The 17269-nt window shown below is 37.1% G+C and overlaps 1 non-coding gene and 1 pseudogene across 1 annotated transcript; one reads left to right on the top strand and one right to left on the bottom strand.

The window, feature by feature from the left end:
* Nucleotides 1-9647: 9647 nt before the first annotated feature.
* On the top strand, nt 9648-13807 carry LOC148294278 (uncharacterized; annotated as a pseudogene).
* LOC148294279 (small nucleolar RNA R71) lies at nt 10033-10137 on the bottom strand. Its single transcript, XR_015836149.1, has one exon. It is a non-coding gene; the product is annotated as a small nucleolar RNA R71 (small nucleolar RNA).
* Nucleotides 13808-17269: the final 3462 nt, after the last annotated feature.

The raw sequence follows: 17269 nt of genomic DNA, 5'->3' as shown, positions 1-17269 counted from the left end.
AGAAAAAGTGTCGTCTTTATATTTAATAGACGACGGTTCTATAAAAAAAAGTGTCGTCTTTACATTCAATAACGACGGTTTTTTCAGAAAAAGTGTCGTCTTTACATGTAATAGACGACGGTTCTTTTAAAAACCGTCGTTTTTACATATAATAGACGACGGTGAATTACCGTCGTAGTTTGACTTTCAAAAAGACGACTGTCGATTTAACGACGGTTTGAAAAAGAAAAAGACGACGGCGTTTCCCCGTCGTCTATTTCAATTTTTGTAGTAGTGATAGAAAATGGTTACCAATTAATCATCCATATAGAAGGCAACGTGCAGCTTTTAATGGGAAACCTGAATATGGCACGCCTTTGGAGCCATTAAGGGGAGAAGAAGTGCTGCATATGGTTGAAGATATTAATTACATATGGGGATCGAAAAAAGGGGGAGGTGGAGGTGAAAATGATGGTGACAGAATTTGTTGGAAGAAGTAGTCAAAATTCTTTGATCTTGAGTATTGGAAATACCTTCCAGTGAGGCATGTCCTCGATGTTATGCACATTGAGAAGAATGTTTGTGATAGTATCATTGGTACATTGCTGGAGATCCCTGGAAAAAATAAAGATGGGATTGCTGCTCGGTTAGATTTATTGAACATGGGGGTCAAAACTGATTTGCAACCCGAGTATGGAGAAAGAAGTACTCGTTTGCCTCCAGGGCCTTGGAATTTGTCAAGAGCAGAGAAGAGAGCGGTTTGCAATTCTTTCTATGGTATGAAGGTCCCTGAAGGTTATTCTTCAAATATAAAAAATCTTGTATCTTTACAAGATTCAAGACTTCTTGGCCTTAAATCACATGATTGTCATACCTTAATGCAACAATTGCTCCCTGTGGCAATTCGTTCTGTTTTGGAGAAGCCTGCAAGGTATGCAATAACTCGTTTGTGCTTCTTCTTCAATGCTATATGTGCAAAGATGGTTGATGTTTCCAAGCTAGATAAGTTGGAAGAAGATGTAGTAGTTACTTTGTGTTTGCTTGAAAAATACTTTCCACCTTCATTCTTCGATATCATGGTTCATCTAGTAGTACATCTTGTTAGAGAAGTTCGTCTATGTGGGCCAGTTTATTTTAGATGGATGTATCCGTTCGAAAGATATATGAAAGTTCTAAAGGGGTATGTTCAGAACCGTACTCATCCCGAAGGTTGCATTGCGGAGCGTTATATAGCTGAAGAAGCTGTAGAATATTGCACTAAACATTTATCTGATATTAGTACAATTGGAGTGCCATCAAGCCAGAAGAGAGGAGTTTCAAAGCCATTATCAGGTTGCACAGTGAGCTTAGTTGATCGGGACCTGTTGAACCAAGCACATCTATATGTCTTGGAGAATATGGAGGAAGTTCTACCTTATATCGAGTATGAGTTTTATTCCTTAAGTTTCCATTTTAAATTATTCCTTATGTTTATCTTATATGTTTGGGACCGTAATGCTTGAATTTTTCGTGTCATGTAGGGAACATATGATCCACATCAAGGCCGCTTATCCAAAATTTAGAAAGAGAACAAAGTGGCTGCAAGATAAGCACAATAGCACTTTCATTCAATGGCTACACTTCAAGGTATATGTTATTCAATAACATATTGGACTTTTAATTTTCTTCTTTCTATGTTAGATTGAATTAAGATATGATTAATTTGCAGGTTCAAAGTGAACTTGATGAGGGAGGCAATCATGGGGTATCAGAAAATTTAAGGTGGCTAGCAGCTGGTCCAAACATGGCAGTGCCATTATATAGGAACTATCTTATTAAAGGTGTTAAATTTAACATCAAGGCACAAGATGATGTGCGGACAGTTCAAAATAGTGGAGTTTATTTACTTGCACATACCATGCAAGTTGCTAGTGCCAAGGATAAAAACCCAATTCTCTCAAATATGGGTTTTTATGGTGTCATTCAAGAAATTTGGGACCTTGACTACCAAAAGTTTACAATCCCAGTCTTTAGGTGCGATTGGATAGATAGTACTTCCGGCCTTGTAGTCGACGAACTTGGATTTACCCTTGTAGATTTGAGTAAAATTGGACATAGGAATGACCAATTTGTTTTGGCTTCTCAAGTCAAACAAGTATTTTTTGTTGACGACCCGATGCATCATGGTTGGTCGGTAGTGTTATCAGCGCCTAATAGAGAATATAATGATGATGTTATTGGTGATGATGTCTTAGGTGATGTGAGAATTGAGTGTGAGCCATTTACTAGAGGGATGCCAAATGTTGACACATTTGATGAACTAGTGGGTGAGTTTGGGAGTCAAAATATTCGAGATGGGTGTGAAGATATATGGATTGAATGATGCTCTTGTAATTTATGAAATTATTTATGCCCTAAACAGCACTACTGTATGACATTAATTTTGCAATAAATTGTAATGTGTTTTCTTCACTTTCATTATGCAGGTTTTGGACACAAAACAATCAGTACATAAAATACTGGTTCAGTATTATAAAACGACGGTCCTTATAAAACTGTGAAAAACAGACGTCTGTTGCCATAAAATTGTCAATCAAAAACGACGTTTTGGAGCATTCAACGACGGCATTGAATTAACCGACGTCTAAAAGCGAACTAAAAGTGAAAAAAGACGACGTTATTGTGAAACAGTTATTAACGATATCACGTCGGAGAAGGATAAAGAGCCGACATGTAATTACAAATAACATGACTTCAGTACAATAATACCGACGTCTAAAAGGACAGATATCGAACCTGAACGTTACAAAAGACGACGTCTTGGATGGATTAGACGACTATTATTTTACTAAAGACGACGTATAAATAGAGAAACACGGCTGTCTTTTACATGATCACGACGTTGTATATCACATACTACGTCGTTTATAGAAATAAATATGTCGTAAGTCATGAGCCTAACATATTTTCCACGTCGGTTATGTAAATATATAAGACGTAGTAAATATTAATAACGTCGTATTTTATTTATTTAAAGACGTAGTATATACATACACACGACTGCGTTTGTATAAAATAGGTCGTCTATTCTTCTAAATGAAAATTTTTTGGTTCATTTTTCAGTATACAGACGTCGGTTGTTTTTGTAAATGACGTTGTTTATTATAACAACGACGGTGATTTACCTTAACCGCTATTTCCACGTCAATATTAATGGAAAAAGTGAAGTAACAATACTATTTCACGACGGTTATATAAATATATTCGACGTCGTATGATTTAATAACGTCATATTTTATTTATTTAAAGACGTAGTGTTTTCTTTTACACGACGAATGTTGTATAAAATAAGTCGTCTATTCTTCTCCATGACAATTTTTTGGTTCATTTTTCAGTGTACAGACGTCGGTTTTTTTTGTTAATGACGTTATTTGTTATAACAACGACGGTGATTTACCCTAACCGCTATTTCCACGTCAATATTAATGTAAAAAACGAAGTGGCATTACTATTGCACGACGGTTATATAAATACATTGGACGTCGTATGATTTAATAACGTCATATTTTATTTATTTAAAGACGTATTGTATTCTTTTACACGACGGAGGTTGTATAAAATAGGTCGTCTATTCTTCTCCAGGACAATTTTTTGGTTCATTTTTCAGTATACAGACGTCGGTTGTTTGGTTGTTAATGACGTTGTTTGTTATAACAACGACGGTGATTTCGCGTCGTGGTTTTACTTTGCAAAAGACGTCGATCGATTTTACGACGGTTTGAAAACCAAATTCACGACGGTGAATTCCCGTCGTCTTTTGCCTTTTTTGTAGTAGTGTAGGAATTATGTTTGTTGTAGAATAAAGATTGGTTAACTATGTAATAACTATTGAATCTTCAAGTTTTATGAAAGAATTATGGTCGGTTTTCCAGTTAAAATCGTTGTATAGCATCTTATGAAATCAAAAAGCACTAAAATGTAGCAGTTTGGGAACTTATTAGATGACGGTTTTCATAATAAATCATGGTCTTTACATATAATTAACGACGGTTTTTATAAACCAACCGTTGGCTTTACAGATAATTAACGACAGTTTTTATAAACCAACCGTTGGCTTTACAGATAATTAACGATGGTTTTTATAAAAAGGGTCGTCTATTATATGTAAAGATGACGGTTTTAAAAAAAAGGGTTGTCTATTATATGTAAAGATGATGGTTTTTTTTAAAAAGGGCCGTCTATTGTGAAGTAAATATGACGGTTTTTTAAAAAAAGGTCGTCTATTATATGTAAAGATGACGGTTTTCATAAAAAACCGTCATCTTAAACTACAATACACGATGGTTTTTAATAAAACCGTCGTCTTTCCTCCTATAATTAATGATATTTACCTCTAAACAACGACGATTTTCTTTAAAAACCGTCGTCTTTACAGATAAACAACGACAGTGAAAAGCCGTCGTAGTTTGACACCCAAAAAGATGGCGGTCGATTTAACGACGGTTTTCAAAGCATTACAACGACGGTGGATCCCCGTCGTCTATTTCGTTTTTTGTAGTAGTGATAACAGAAACATTGAAATCAAAAGAGCCAAGGCCGCAAACTCGATACCTCTTGAACCATTTTCATGATTGTTAAATTTTCTCTTTTCCTTTTCTTTTTACAATTCACAATCTTAGTAATTACTTGATGGTTCAAATGCATTTCGTCAAATATGGGTAAGACTCTGTCAAAATTGATGTTAGAATTACCTTTAGAAATTTTTTTTCTTTTTTTGGGACAAAACTTATACAAAAGCCTCGCAACAATTTAACCTGAAGTTTTATTGAAGTGGATTTGTATGAACCTGAATGAGAGATGTATGTATTTAACTAAACTACCAACACTAGCACAGTTGTTTGTTTTTGGATGAAAACTAGCACTACTCTGTTTAATACCAACAATCTAAATATTCCCACAACGTCGAATCACTATATCACATACAAAGAAAACATTCGATTAAAAAAAGTCAAAAAAGAAAAATTCATAACCTAATTTCCACAAAAAATTAATAAAAAATTGAAATATATAAAGAATAGAGAAGAAGCAAGAAGAAGCATATTGGAGAGAGTATGAAAGAGAGAGAGAGTGAGAGGTGGATACCTTGAGAAGAGTGAAGAAAATAACCTGTGGAGAAGATAACATAGAAGAACCCTAGAGAGAAGAAGATGAAAAGAGCGTCTGATTTTTTTCGTAGAACGCATGTTCTTTTTCCCTAGCCGTATAATTAAGCGTGTATTATCTAAACCAGGGTATGTGGGTTGTATTAGTTAGTCATGTAAGGAGAGTATTAAAAGCCCAACCCATATAAAATAGTCGGGTAATTAAATAATACAAGTTGACACCAAACACCTAACAAGGACTATTTACTCCTATCCAAAGTCTAATACGGTGTACCAAACGAGCCCTATGTATATTTGAAAGTTGAGGTGGTAATGCTAGCTTATAAGCTACTTCACCAATCCTTTTTAAGATTTCAAATGGTCCAATAAACCTTGGTGCTAATTTTCCAGTTTTTCCAAATCTTTTTACTCCTCTTTGCGGTGAGACTTTAAGAAACACATAATCCCCCACATTAAAACTTAATGGTTTCCTTCTTCGGTTAGCGTAGTTCTTTTGTCGACTTTGAGCAGTTAAGAGACGTTGCTTGATAAGTTTAACCTTTTCAGTTGTCTCTTGTACCAAATCAGGTCCTAGCAACACAGTTTCTCCTACTTCAGTCCAACATACAGGTGACCAACAAGGTCTTCCATACAAAGCTTCATAAGGTGCCATTTGAATACTAGATTGCTAGCTGTTGTAGGTGAATTCTGCCAATACCAAATGATTTTCCCAACTTCCACCAAAATTTAGAATACATGCTCTCAACATGTCCTCTAAAATATGAATGGTTCGCTCTAACTGTCCATCAGTTTGGGGATGAAAAGCAGAACTAAAATTTATTTGCATATCCAACGCTTTCTGTAAGCTTCCCCAAAATTTAGAAGTACACTTAGAATCTCGATCAGATACAATCGAAATAGGAATTCCATGTAATCTTATTATTTCTTGAACGTAAAGCTTTCCAAGACTTTCAGTGGAATCCGTTTATTTGACTGGTAGGAAATGTGCAGATTTGGTCAAACGATCCACTATAACCTATACTACATCATGTCCTTTTGGAGATCTAGGTAAACCTGTAACAAAATCCATGGTTATATGATCCCATTTCCATTCTGTTACTGGTAATGGTTGTAATGGACTTGACGGTTTCTGATGTTCAGCTTTTACCTACTGACATGTAAGACACTTTGCTACAAATGTTTCTATATCTTCCTTCATGCCACTCCACCAAAAGTTACGTCTCAGGTCATGATACATCTTTGTCCCTCCAGGATGAATTGTATAGGACGAATGATGTCCTTCTTTCAGAACTTCCTTTCTTAGACCAGAAATTTCTAGTTCATACAATTTATTCATATATCTTAATCCACTGTTTGCATGGATGTTCCATCCATCTGGTATCTTTCCAGTTGTAATCTTAGTTCAAATGTCTTTAGACACAAAATTAGATTCTTGTGCCTCAATTATCTTTCCAATCAAAGTGGGGTGAGTTACTAAATTACATAGATATGCACAATCCTCGTGCATACCTACGTACAAGTCAAAATCATAGAGAGACTCTATTGTCTTCCACCATTGACCATATAAATTGGCTATGACTTCTTGGGGATTTCGACTTAAAGCATCTGCCACCACATTAGCTTTTCCTGGATGATAATGTAAATCAAAGTCATAATATTCTAGATATTCCATCCAATGCATTTGTCTTAAATTCAACTCCTTCTGAGTGAATAAGTACTTCAAACTCTTATGATCCGAGTAGAGTTCTAAACGTTCCCCATATAAATAATGTCTCCACACTTTCAATGCGTGAATAATGGCTGTCAGTTCTAGATCGTGTGTCAGGTAATTCTTCTCATGTGCTCTCAATTGACGAGAAGCACAAGCAACAACTCTGTCAGACTGCATCAAAACACATCCTAAACCATGCAATGATGCATCAGTATACACTATATAACTTACACCTCTTTATGGTATAATTAACATAGGAGCTGATGTCAATCGAGTTTTTAACGTGTAAAATGCTTCCTCACATTTATCATCCCAAATAAACTTAACTCCCTTTTGTGTCAACTTGGTCATTGGATTACCTATCCGAGAAAAATCCTTGATAAACTTCCTATAATAGCCAGCCAAACTAAGAAAACTTCAAATGTCATGAACATTTTTCGGCTGTTTCCAATTCAACACTGCTTCTACTTTTGTAGGATCCACGGTGATGCCTTCTTTTGAAATAACATGTCCTAAAAACTTTACTTCTGTCAACCAAAATTCACACTTACTTAGCTTGGCAAATAACTTGTATTCTCTCAATGTCTGTAGAACAATTGACATGTGTTGTTCATGTTCTTCTTGAGATGATGAATAAATGAGAATATCATCAATGAACACAATCACAAATTGATCTAGATAAGGTCAAAAAACTCGATTCATTAAATCCATGAAAACCGCCGGAGCATTTGTCAATCCAAAAGGCATTACCAGGAATTCATAATGTCCATATTGCGTTCGAAATGCAGTTTTGGATACATCTTCTGCTTTTACTTGTAATTGGTGATAACCAGAGCGAAGATCAATCTTTGAGAAGTATTGGGAACCTTGCAATTGATCAAACAGGTCATCAATCCTAAGTAATGAGTACTTGTTCTTGATGGTGATTCTATTCAGTTGACGATAATCAATACACATCCTCAGACTTTGATCACTTTTCTTTACAAAGAGTGCAGGAAAACCCCATGGTGAGGTACTAGGACGAATGTGATGGGTATATTTTATATTATATATTTAACCCCATTCTTGGTACATTTTGGTTCATATTTTGGAAGAATTTTGATACTTTGAATTGTATTCTCAATATAGGACTTTCGACTTTCTCTGGAGCAAAACATAATCAAATTGACGAATTTTGGAGTAATTCCAGTTGGAGGACGTCGTGAGTCACTTGGCTTGATCGTATCAAAATTTCAGACTTTTCTACCAAGTGGTTATTTTCTGGCGATAAAATAAAGGAGCAGTGCGCAGTGCTGGAAAGTGACGTTTTGGGCTTTTACGGCATTTTTGGAGCCCGAGATGACTTCTGATGGATTTGTGGCCTTCTGGAGAAGTGTTCAGAACGTTTTTATCTTTAAAACAAGCTATATTGGACCAGATTTGGAGAAGATTTGAGCCCAAAACGTGGCTGGGCAGATTATGGACAGATTCTCCTAGTCCAATTCGGATTTTATGTCATGTCATTATTTTATTTTATTTAGTTTCCTTGTGGGAGTATTTAAGTTCTATTTCACAGAATTTTTAGGACTTCTTCTCTTTTGGCTTTTGAACGCGACTTTTGCTAGGGTTTTTGAAGAACTTCTACTTCAAGGTGTTTTTATTCTTATTCATTCGAATGATATTTTCTTTGGTTTTAATTATGAACATGCGTAACTAACTTTCTTTTGCTAGGGTGAGGCCACGAGCCTTAGCAAGAATATGTAGTTTCTATCCAATTTGCTTATGATTATATGCATGCAGGTTTTCGAATTATTCATCACTGGTTAAACTATCTAAGTGTCTTGATGCTTGATCACCATTAGGATGTTTAGAAAAGTAATTTGATGCAGTTTTGGTCGGAGGTCGGTCCCTGAAATTGACGAAGGGTTCTTGTGATTAATATGTGCAAGTTCACTTAGGATGAATACCACATCTTAAGGGTTGCATGGTTTTTCAAAAGGTTTCACAGAACTTAATGAGTCATGTATGTTTAGATTTGATCTGAATACCACAGACGGATTGCGTGTGTGATATACGCTCTATGTTGGGGGTCCAAGTAGGCATATATTAGGAATACCTAACCTTCGAAATATGCATGTATAGGTCATAAGTAATTGGGAGAACTATATAGAATTGTTAAGGTGACGGCGGATCCCTAGTGCTTTCTTAATTTGATTTCTAAAAACACAACTATTTCTCTTGCCCTTAGCTTTAAGTTTGCCTATTGCCTTATTTTTATTAGTTAAATTCGTTTTAAGTTAAGGTCTCAAAATGAAACATCTCAACTTTCTCTTTTACAATAATTAATTAGAATTTGGTTTGCTACGGGTTATTTAATAATCCCTGCGGAGAACGAACTTGCGAGAATCATTTATACTACAATAACCTTGTCATTCTTGCAAGTTTTGTAGGAGTTTTAACCCTGTTTGCGCAGGTACTAAAAAGCTTATCAAGAAATTGGTGCCATTGCCGGGGACTATTTAAAATAATTCGTTCTAATCAGATTCTGCATTAATAATTGCTGTACATACATACAAAAAAAAAAAAAAAAAAAAGAAAAGAAAAAGAACTAATTTTTGTTTTTATTTTATTTTTACAGATCACAGCAGGGCAGTGCAGATTACAATTTGTGCATGGTCAGCACACGTTCAGCAGTTCAGCAATTGTTTCCGTTTGATCCAGAACCTGAGCAATCTTTAAGGAGGAGACGCAAGGAGCAAAATTTGATGTTGGTTCCTTCACTGCAAAGGACTTTTCTGCAGTCTTTATATTCTGAGGACCTGCATAGTAAAGAAACAATGGCTTTTGTTATTCCAGAGGCTGGTGATCCTTTGGGTAATTCTTTAACAGCTCATGCCACTAACATACTAGGTTGCATTACATATCCAGCAGTGGAGGAAGGGTCTACATTCGAAATCAAGCATCACATGTTGAATATTCTACCTACATTTCATGGGTTATCAACCGATGATCCTAACATGCACATTGCAGAATTTTTAATGGGATGCAAGAATATTTTGGTGAAAGGATTCTCAGCTGAATCTATTAAGCTTCGTTTATTTCCTTACACATTGAAAGATCAAGCAAGGAGATGGCTCCTCACACTTCCATCTGGAAGCATTAGCACTTGGAACCAACTCAGTGAAAAATTCTTAAACAAGTATTATCCAGCCTCAAAGACTCGACATGAGAACTCAAATTCTATCTTTTGCCCAAAAACCAAATGAAGAGTTTCATGAGGCGTGGGAACGGTTTAAAGAGTTGAATAGAAAATGTCCACATTCTAGTATTAGCAGTACGGATCAAGTGCATATATTTTTCAGAGGGTTAAATATGACAACAAAAACTCTTGTCAACGCTTCATGCGGAGGTTCGTACAAGGATAAAAATGCACAAGAGGCTTGTTTATTATTTGAAAAAATGGCAGCAGATACACAGCAATGGGCAGTTGAGCAGCCACAATCTAGGTCTGTTTTTGAGATATCTAATGGTTCTCCATATATGTCGGCACAAATTGAAAAAATGGAGAAAAAGCTTGAAAGATTTGATGCAAAATTTGACATGTTATTACAAAGAATTCCAGGTTCACAGGTTGCTGTACAGCAACCTTTACCAGCTGCCCGTAGCATTTGCAATGTGACAACCCATGATTTTTTGAGCTGTCCACATAAAGAGGCTTATCCGGAATTTGCAGCGGAACAAGTTAATGCATTTAATAATTTCCAGCGTCCAAGATATGACCCATATTCAAATGTTTACAACCCGGGTTGGAGAGATCACCCTAATTTTAAGTGGGACAGAGATCAGCTTGCAAGGTCACAATTTCAACAACAGATACAGCAACCTGCTGCGCCTAAGGTTGCTTGGGAGGTTGCAATTGAAAAATTAACAAACGCCACTAGTCAAGAATTCCAAAATATATAGGCAAAAGTGAAAAACATAGAAAAACAAATGGGGCAGATTGCATTCCAAGTTTCAGATCGAGCACCAGGTACATTTCCTAGCCAAACTGAACAGAATCCAAGGGGAGGCGCAGATTGTAAGGCAGTTCGAGTTCTACGTTCGGGTAAAAGTTATGACAATAGAGGTGAAATTTGTGCTGGAAATTCGTGGGCAGCATCACAGCCACAAACAGATTCAAGAAATTCTACAGATTCTGATATTGTTGCAGATTCTACAGAGTCTATGGGCAGATCCGAAAATAGTGAAAAAATTGCTGCAAAAACTGCATAACATGTTTATGTGCCTCCAATGCCTTATCCCGAAAGGTTGAAGCCCAAAGTTAAAGATCAACAGTTGACAGATTTTAGGAAGACATTAGCCAAAGTTTAGATCAATCTCCCATTGATTGATGCAATTAAGAACATTCCATCTTATGCCAAGTTTTTAAAGGATGTTTGCACAAAGAAAAAGAAGCTCGTGGATTTTGAAAAAGTTATTCTTACAAAACAGTGCAGCGCAGTTTTATTATACAAACTGCCTCCAAAGAAACAAGATCCAGGGAGTTTCACAATTTCATGCACAATTGGAAATTCTAATTTTAAACGTGCTTTAATTGATTTGGGTGCCAGTATTAATTTAATGCCTTTTTCTGTTTTTCAGAGACTAGGACAAGGAGAAATCAAGCCTACATCAGTTATTCTACAACTGGCGGACCGTTCAGTTGCTTACCCTAGGGGAATTATTGAAGACCTCATTATTAAAGTGGATAATCTCTACCTTCCTGCAGATTTTGTGGTCTTGGATATGGATGAAGATATGCAAACACCGATTATTTTGGGGCGTCCGTTCATGGCTACTGCTCGAACCTTAATTGATGTTGAGGTTGGAACACTTACACTTAGAGTGCAAGATCAGTCCGTTATTTTTAGTTTATTTGAAGCAGCCCAAAGGCCAGCTGATGTGCAAGATTGTATGCGTGTTGACATGTTAGACAGCTTAATGCATGCAGAAATTATGCCCCGTTTGACATCAGATCCATTGTTAAAGGTGTTGCATGGGTTGGAGAATAAAAACACTGAAGATGAAGAGGTTTTTGAGTATGTTTCAGCTTTGGAAAGTGCTCCTTTTCTACACCCCCATTGGAGGCACGTTTTTGAGAGTTTAGGGGAACCGAAAAAACCGTTGCAGCCCTCTAAAGTACAGCCACCTAAACTGGATTTAAAAGTACTGCCAGGACACTTGAAATACGCTTATCTAGGTGCAAATTCTCCGCTGCCAGTTATTATAGCTGCTGACTTATCATCAACAGAAGAAGAAAAATTGCTGCGTATTTTAAGAAATTATCAAGATGCAATCGGTTGGACTATAGTAGACATTAAAGGGATCAGCCCTAGGATTTGCATGCACAGAATTCTGATGGAAGATGGAGTAAAGCCCACCATTGATGCTCAACGTCGTTTGAATCCAATTATTAAAGAAGTTGTTCGTACTGAAGTTATGAAGCTTCTAGATGCTGGGATGATCTACCCAATTTCAGATAGTAAGTGGGTTAGTGCAACTCAAGTAGTGCCCAAGCGTTCTGGAATTACAGTTGTGAAGAATGATAATAATGAACTTGTGCCTACACATTTGACTACTGGGTGGCGTATGTGTGTTGATTACAGAAAGATCAATGCGGGTACTAGAAAGGATCATTTTCCATTGCCTTTCACTGATCAAATGTTGGAAAGGTTGGCTGGTCGTGCGTTCTGTTGTTTCTTGGATGGATATTCAGGGTACAACCAGATTCCAGTTGCACCTGAGGATCAAGAGAAGACAACCTTTACATGTCCTTTTGGGACTTTTGCATATCGAAGAATGCCCTTTGGTTTGTGTAATGCTCCTGCAACGTTTCAACGATGCATGATGAGCATATTTTCCAGATTGGTTGAACAGGTAGTTGAAGTGTTTATGGATGACTTTTCTGTTTTTGGGGATTCTTTTGATGAATGTTTGAACAATTTATCCCTAGTTCTTGAAAGATGCATTAAGACAAACCTTGTTTTAAATTGGGAAAAGTGTCATTTCATGGTTAAGCACGGGATTGTCCTAGGCCACTTGATTTCTAACAGGGGTATTGAGGTTGATAAGGCCAAAATTGATGTAATTGCAACGCTGCCACCACCGACAACTGTTAAAAGTGTTCGATCTTTTCTTGGGCATCCTGGGTTTTACAGACGGTTTATCAAGGATTTCTCCAAGATTAGTCGACCATTGTGTAATTTATTGGCTAAGGATGCTCCTTTTGTTTTTGATGATGCTTGTTTGGAGGCTTTCAACAAGTTAAAGACACTCCTCACTACAGCACCCATTATTGCAGCACCTGATTGGAGTTTACCTTTCGAATTGATGTGTGACGCTTCAGATTACGCATTAAGAGCAGTTCTTGGATAGCTGAAAGATAAGCTTCCCCAAGTCATTCATTATGCTAGTCGAACTCTCAATGATGCACAGCTGAACTATACGACCACAGAGAAGGAATTGTTGGCAGTTGTTTTCGCATTAGAAAAATTTCGTTCTTACTTAGTTGGGGCTAAGGTGATTGTTTACACAAATCATGCAGCTTTGAAGTATTTGTTGTCGAAGAAAGATGCTAAGCCTCGATTAATTCGTTGGATTCTTTTACTGCAAGAGTTTGACTTAGAAATCAGGGATAAGAAGGGTAGTGAAAATGTTGTGGCTGATCATTTGTCCAGGTTGATTGTGCCAATTTCTGCAGAAGATGACTTGCTTCTTTTAAATGAAAATTTTCCAGAAGAACAGCTATTTGCTGCCCATATCATTTCACCATGGTTTGCTGATTTAGTTAATTATTTGTCTAGAGGGGTACTTCATCCAGATTTTACTTTCCAGCAGAAAAAGAAATTTTTTGCAGATGCAAAGTATTATTTTTGGGATGAACCATATTTATACAAATATTGTTCAGACCAAGTTATTTGCAGGTGTATTCCAGAAGAAGAGCATGAAAGTGTTTTAAAGTTTGCACATCAGTATGCTTGTGGGGGACATTTTGGCCCTAAATGGACAGCAGCTAAAATTTTGCAAAGTGGATTGTTTTGGCCTACTCTCTTCAAGGATGCTAATAGTTGGTGTAGATCTTGTGATCGTTGTCAAAGGGTGGGTAATCAGTCCAAAAGGAACGAAATGCCTCAACAAAGTATATTAGTCGTTGAATTGTTTGATGTTTGGGGTATTGATTTCATGGAACCATTCCCAATGTCCCATGGCAATCAGTATATTTTGGTGGCTGTTGAATATGTTTCTAAATGGGTCGAGGCAATTGAGCACCAACCAATCAGGGATCAGTTGTTCTGAAATTCCTCCAGGGGGTAATTTTTCCACGATTTGGAACATCGCGTGTCATTCTAAGTGATGGGGGTAAGCACTTTGTTAATAGATTGTTTGCTATGTTGTTGGCTAAGTATGGGATCACCCATCGTGTTGCTACTCCTTATCATCCACAAACATTAGGATAGGTTGAAGTTTCAAATAGAGAAATCAACCGAATTCTTGAAAAAACAGTTAGCTCTACTCAAAGAGACTGGAGTTTGAAATTGAGTGATGCTCTCTGGGCGTACAGAACAGCATTTAAAGGCCCAATTGGGATGTCCCCATTTTGGCTGGTTTATGGTAAGGCTTATCATTTACCTATGAAGCTAGAGCATAAGGCATTTTGGGCTATTAAAGAGTTGAATTTTTCTTATGATTCTGCTAGAGAAAAACGTAAATTGCAGATTAATGAGCTTGAGGAAATTCGTAATGATGCTTATGAGAGTTCGCGCATTTACAAAGAAAAAACCAAGGCATTTCATGACAATCAAATTCTCAGAAAGAATTTTCATCTAGGGCAAAAAGTTTTGTTATTCAGTTCAAGGTTGAAGTTATTTCCAGGGAAGTTAAAGTCTTGTTGGAATGGCCCCTATTTGGTTACTAAGGTTTATCCTCATGGGGCGGTTGATATTACAAGTGCAATTAAGGGCAACACATTCAAAGTGAACAGTCACAGGCTGAAACCATATTTGGAGTCGCCCTTTGATATTGCACGCGAGTCACTGACTCTGAAGGAACCAGTGATCTGACCACCAGGCTTCTGTGACGTCTAGCTACAGACTTAAAATAAAGCGCTTATTGGGAGGCAACCAAATTTTTCTTTTTCTAAACTCTTTACTTCTTTTATTTTCAAAAATAAACAAAAACACACAAAAAATATACAAAACAATACAAAAATACAAAAATATTTGTTTCTGTTTTTCCTTTTCTAGTTGTTTTTATTTTCTTTCTACTCCTAACACATATTTGATTCAATGCAGGACAACCATCAGCAGCAGCAAACATACTAGCAGATAATCCTATACTGGAATCATGCACCCAGCAGCAATCCTACATTGGAATCATGCACCCAGTAGCAAGTCTACATGAACTTCAAAGGCAGCTATTCCTATACTGGAATCATGCAACCAGCAGCAAGTCTACCAGATTACAACAACAAAACTTGCAGGGATTCGATATTATACCTGCTCGCACCTTGAAGATTGCCTTGCTCGCTGAAATCCGCTAGCCTCCACGTCTTATTTCCAAGTTGATGCAACTCTAAAATTGAAGCAGATGAAAACAGATGTGGATGAGTCACTCAAGACAAGGAAAAGAGGTTCTTCAGTTCTAACTGAACTGAAGCCAAAAGTGCTACTTCCGTCAAACGAAGTTGTTTAGTTAGTCTCTACAGATCGGGCCATGAAGTCTACAATAATCAATCTTGTTCCTCATTACTTTCAACAACAACAAAAAAAGTTCCCCCAAATGAGACCCGATTACAAGCAAAACGCGGGGCTTACCGTTACCCAAGCTCAGAAACATAATTTTCATCAGTTATGACTCATTTACAGCACACAATATGGTGAAAGTCAGAAATTCTACAGGGGATCGTGTTTATACCTCTATGGGATGGCTGATTTCAGATTTTTGCAGAGCCCAATGTGTGGTGTAGATCTGCTCAGATTTGCAAGTTTGGGGGTTGACCGCACATGGTTACACATACATGCAAGGATCTGATGTTTGAAGTGCATCGTTAAGGACGGAGCGGCTCCTTGGTTACTCCAAATACCATTTCGAGCAAATCCAAGTGAGTTTTGAAACAGCTGCGAACGAGAGCGGAGTGTGGGTTTCTGAGAGAAATGCCTATGAGAGCAGGTTTGAGTGTGCGCAAGATAAAGAAGAGCTGTTGGTGCACCGAAGAAATATTTGAGAAAAGGAACATCTGAGTAGGAGATGGGAATGGATGGAAGAGAGCCTGTTGGCTCTGGGTTCGCGGCTAGAAGGGGATCCCATGCCTGTTCACGGTTTTCTGTTTTTACTTGACAAATACTGCTGCTCCACCGGCATATAATGTATCTGTTGCGAGGGTTTGACACAAGCATGAGTTTGTATGAGTTGGTCAGAGCAACTCCACCTTGCCCTTTGCCATGGCAAGGGGGGAGCTAGGGCAGCCACTATTCATGTGAATAGTAGTTGCCCTTGCAGATAGTATTTTGTGTCTCCACCCCTTGCCATGGCTAAGGGCAATTACTATTCATTTTTTTGTTTTTTTCACAAATTTTTTTACCTCAATAATTAATTCGGATAATATTTTGTTTTTAAATCCTAAAGAATTAACTTTGAGAATATTTCGGATAAGATTTCTTGTAATTATATTTTGTTTGATGTGTTGAAAATTTTCTATAGAAAATGAAAAATAATAGAAGGAGAAGAAATTATAAGAGGATTTTGTGTTGAAAATGAAGAAGAATGGTAGGTATTTATAGAAAAACAGTTCAGAACTTTTGGGTGAATTTTTAAATAATTATTCGAATTTTTTTCACATTTTTTTTGTAGATTTTTTTCAATTTTTTTTGGTTGCTGACGTCAGCAAACTGGGGTTGGAACTAAGGCAGATCTTGCCCGAGGGCTAGCCTGGGTTCGTGGGCCCCACTCCTGCCAGGGCAAGCCCTTGCCGCTGGAAACAAGATTTTGGCCCAAACCCCCCCCGCCCCCCCAGACAGAGGCTTGGGCGCATCGCTGGAGTCGCTCTCAGCACATCTATGCAAGTCCCTGATGGCAGGTCCTGCTCTCGAATCTCAGAGGTGTCCAATTCCGGGTATGTTCTTTCTTATTTTATTATCTTTTGTTGTTTTCTCTTTTGCTTTCCTAGTTTTTAATTTATTTTCTTAGGGTATTATTATTTTTTTTTTTTTCCATTTTCTAGGATTTAATTGTTTGGTCTGCTCTTGTTTCTACTGTTTATAAACCACACCTTGGGGACAATGTGTGATTTAAGTTTGGGGGTGGGAAAGTAAATTTTAGGTTTTTAATTTTTTGATTCTTGTTTAAAATTTTCATTTTTAAGGTAATATCCATAGATTATTTTAAACATTAGAACAAATAGACATGGTGAAGATCAATCCCT

This window comes from Prunus avium, chromosome 5, assembly GCF_965620075.1.
Source record: "Prunus avium chromosome 5, drPruAviu1.hap1.1, whole genome shotgun sequence".
NCBI lineage: Eukaryota > Viridiplantae > Streptophyta > Magnoliopsida > Rosales > Rosaceae > Prunus > Prunus avium.
The sequence above is the reverse complement of the archived record's forward strand: the minus strand, read 5'-3'. Positions and strand labels throughout refer to the sequence as shown.